We start from the raw sequence: 4,530 nt of genomic DNA on the forward strand, positions 1-4,530 counted from the left end.
TGCGCGCGTGTGTATATGTAAGGTGTATGCACTAGCTATATATATATATATATATAGTCACATCTGGAACGACCTTGATCACAAATATCTGCTCGATCAAGACACTATTGGAGATATGTCACCAGTTTAACACTTCCAATCACAGCCTGACCTTTGAGTACCTTTAGGTGACCCCTACTCCATCGAAAGCATTCAGACCAGTTCTCCAGTTTGAGAATAACCCCAGAATGATATTCTGTCTTCCTCTCCTTTCCCCATTCTTGAAAGCCTTGAAAAAGTTTAAGGGCGATACCAGACTTTTTCTGACTAATCCATAATATAGTAAATATTAATGCCTTTGATAGAGCAACAAAACTGTTTAGGAATGCTCACTCACCGGAAGCTTCCTTCATTTTTATTCAATGGTTCTTACCGAAGTAAATAAAAAATAAATGAAGCACCCCCACAGATCATCACAACCACCACCGGAACAATAAAAATAACAAACAAATTAAAATCCAATAAACTGTCTCCTCTTTTTATGATTGATTTGTTAAGGTCATTATTACTTCTGCGATACAGCTTCTCAGTCCACAAAGGGTGACGTTCTCCAATTTGCCAAAAGAAACTTGTACATATGTTTGCATTTGCTGAAAATTTCTGATCTGGAATTCAGCAGTGTGGTGAAATTTATAGATCTAATAAGGCCATGCGATCTAAAAAAAAAAAAAAAGTGGAAGATAGCGTATCTTTTTTAGTTCAATGAACTACACCGCACTGCTGAATTCCAGATCATGAATTTTCAGCAAATACCAGCAAACAGATAAGTTTTATTTGTTGAACTGGGGGACACCACCCTTTCCAGATTGAGAAGCTGTATCGAAAACTCTAGAACCTTTTCCGTTGATTCTACACTATTTAACCTTACGACTTCACAGTCAATGGGCACATAACTCTAATTCTTCTCCTTTTTTTCTTTTTTACTTTGTTTTTTTCGTTTTTCACCATTCCACGTTTTTAACACACTTTCATCTCGTTTTTTCTCGTGATTTCTCTTGTTCTAGATGTCCTAATTTGTAACTTGTATAGGTTATATGACAGAGCCTGAGATTACTTGGAGACACTAAACGTCTCTTTGTTCATGGAGAAAAAAGTAGTCCGCTCAACTGTCAACCATTTTTTTTTTACCAGGCTTGTTATAAACAATATAGGGAATAGTATTCATTATTCGGGAAAATGAATACTTCCCTATACAAATATATGTATGTATGTATGTATGTATGTATGTATGTATGTATGTATGTATGTACGTACGTACGTATGTATGTGTGTGCATGTATGTATGTATGTATGTATGTATGTATGTATGTACGTACGTATGTATGTGTATGTATGTATGTATGTATGTATGTATGTATGTATGTAATTGGGCATGTATGTATGATTGTATGATGAAAGTTATAGAAGTCGACTCAAATGTTCCGGCCACTTCTGACACTCCTTTAGAGAAACGGTGTGGATGGGCTGAATGTCGTGAGATGAACACGCAATCATCAGAGACATGTGAGTGCTAGCATCTGCGAGCGACCATCACAGTGTTTATAACTGTTACTGATACAGCGCATCACTCTGACACAACGTGCAGCTGACCATCTAAAGCAAACAACGTTGTGACACACACAAAGCTCTGAGCCCAACCATGCATGCCTGAGTCTGAGGTATGAACGAACAACTAAAACTGACTTTTCGATAATGCTTATTCTCTTCTAAGTTTCACATACGAACAAAACTTTTATTAAGTGACGCAAACACGGCTGCCTAGTTAAGATTTAAGTTTTCAAACAAGATTTTGGTTTCGATCTTTGTTGAAGTCCATCAGATATATCAGTCTTATTATTGAATGGTAAACAAAATAAGTTGTCCTGTTTAATACCTCAGCTGTTCCGTCGAGGTCTTTAATAAAGCCGTTTCTTTTCCAAGCATTCAAGCCAGATCTCCAGTCAGAAGATAACTTCCTACCTTAGTCCTACGAATAATGGAAGTTTCAATAAAATGTCAGTAGTTATTTTTACTCCTCCCACTAAGCTGTAAAATACCGAATAAATAGGTATCGATATCAGTTGCCCAGACAGAGGATCGCAACCGCTAATCAGACCAAAATCAATTCACTGATAATATAATACTTGCATTCAGAGTAGATTTATTTATTTAAACCCCAATTATTTCGAAAATAACTTCCCATAACTTATGAAAGATTTCATAAACCCTTAAGGTATGAGGGCTGTCACAGTTGATCCAACGTGTCTGCTCGCCATGCTAGAAATAGTGGTCAAAACTTCCTCTAATTAGCAACACACTGAATATGTAGTCCAAGATACGCAATAACTGAGACTAGAACGAACGGTATAGCAATGATTAGAAGGCTTTCAATCAAACAGGAGTACTTTGGATTTGATCACACCACCATCTTGTCGAATAGAGTGTATATTATTGTTGTTGTTGGCACTCCGTCGCTTACGACGTCGAGGGTTCCAGTTGATCCGATCAACGGAACAGCCTGCTCGTAAAATTAACGTGTAAGTAGCTGAGCACTCCACAGACACGTGTACCCTTAACGTAGTTCTCGGGGATATTCAGCGTGACATAGTGTGACAAGGCTGACCCTTTTGAATTACAGGCACAACAGAAACAGGAAGTGAGAGTGAGAGAAAGTTGTGGTGGAAGAGTACAGCAGAGTTCGCCACCATCCCCTGCCGGAGCCTCATGGAGCTTTAGGTGTTTTCGCTCAATAAACACTCACAACGTCCGGTATGGGAATCGAAACTGCGATCCCATGACCGCAAGCCTGCTGCCCTAACCACTGGGTCATTGCGCCTCCACAGAGTGTATATTATATATTACAGTAATCCTTCGCCATACTGTCGTTCACCTATCGCGGTTTATTAATTAAGCTTACGTCCTTTCCTCCGCGGTGTTGTTTTGCATTTATAATAAAATAAATATATACAAATTATAAATATAATTTTTAAAATATATATAATACAGTACTGTTTCAACTTTGTAGATTTTAACCTATCGCGCGGGGTTTTGGAACGTAACGCCCGCGATAGTCGAGGGATTACTGCATATTTGTTGGATCAGGTTGTAGTTGGTTGAATCAAGTACAGTACAAAACTGGTTTCTTTTTTACCGACAACAAATGGAGGAGTGACTACTGACTTCGATGGAGTTCGAACTCAAATAACCGATTAGTACTGTTAAGTAATTTAATCCAGCACTTCTCGCTTCGTGTCTATAATGGAGTAACAGGTCTAAAGCAAAATAGGCAACATCGTAGAAATATTATTATGTTTAAAATAAAATAATAAATTTATTGCTTAAAATTTTACTTTTGCTGGCTTTTTCTCTATGTAGATGACAATAACTAACATGTTTGGTGCAAATTGTTGTTTGTATTGTCTGCACATAATTTCTGTCAAGTAACGCCCATCCTATTGTTTTATTGTCTGTCATAGTATTCAGCTTTAATAATTTCTCTTTAATATACATTGTGTATTATTTACTCATGATCTATTCGACAAATGTTCATTGAGATTAAACGAAGAAAATTTATTTTAAAAACATAAGTTTATTCAATAGAAAATTAAACAGGAAAGCCTCGCATTGTTTATTGAAAATATATTAAACGCATTATCAGCATAATTTGTTCTGGTTATTACTTTATTCTTATTATTTTGTCAACTGTTCTAAAGATTCGAATTAAAAAAAAAATTGTATAAACATTAGTGTATATAACGCACATCAACTGTCTTTGAAGTCATTGTTGTCAGTGACTTCAACGTTCGCAACTCCACTTTGCTATCACACTCATCTCATATTGAGACGCAGAGAGTGAATCGTTTGAAATCATCAGCTCATCATTTTAATTAGTCCCATTACCTGCACACATCTTTGAACGACACAGAGATACATCGAACGCCTTTAATCGCTTTATCAACTCTAAACCTTCTTCTAATAAGCCATCGCCGTCTCTGAACCTATTGGCTCAACTTACTAGAAATAGCAGTCAACTCTCAGATAACACGCTAACGTCTAAATCAAAGAAAAATGCACCGGACAGTATAATCCTTGATATTAAAAAATAAGATGACCTTAATTGGAATGTTTTTAATTATGTCTAGTCGTCGACAACTGACCTGGGTTTAAATGACAACACCTATGACCCCGAGCCAATGAAGGGGCGTCTGTTGCTTCGCTTGCTAAACATAGCAGCTAAATAACTCTCAAATCTCGCTCTTGCGTCTTTAAAAAAAGACACATTAGTCCTAGATATATGTTTGAAAATAAAACTGAGCAGTGGGTAAGGCTGGAACGCCTTTTATCATAATTCTGCTCAATCAGAACTGATCAAGAGCTAAGCAACAACAACAACCGACTATGACCAACCAGCCAGTATACTAAATCCACTTAACTAGCGAACATTAAGTCCTAAACCTCTGCAATTTAACGTCTTGAATCTAACTGACGAGCGACTAAACAGCTGATTTCTAG

Source organism: Octopus bimaculoides, chromosome 3 (assembly GCF_001194135.2).
Source record: "Octopus bimaculoides isolate UCB-OBI-ISO-001 chromosome 3, ASM119413v2, whole genome shotgun sequence".
Classification (NCBI taxonomy): domain Eukaryota; kingdom Metazoa; phylum Mollusca; class Cephalopoda; order Octopoda; family Octopodidae; genus Octopus; species Octopus bimaculoides.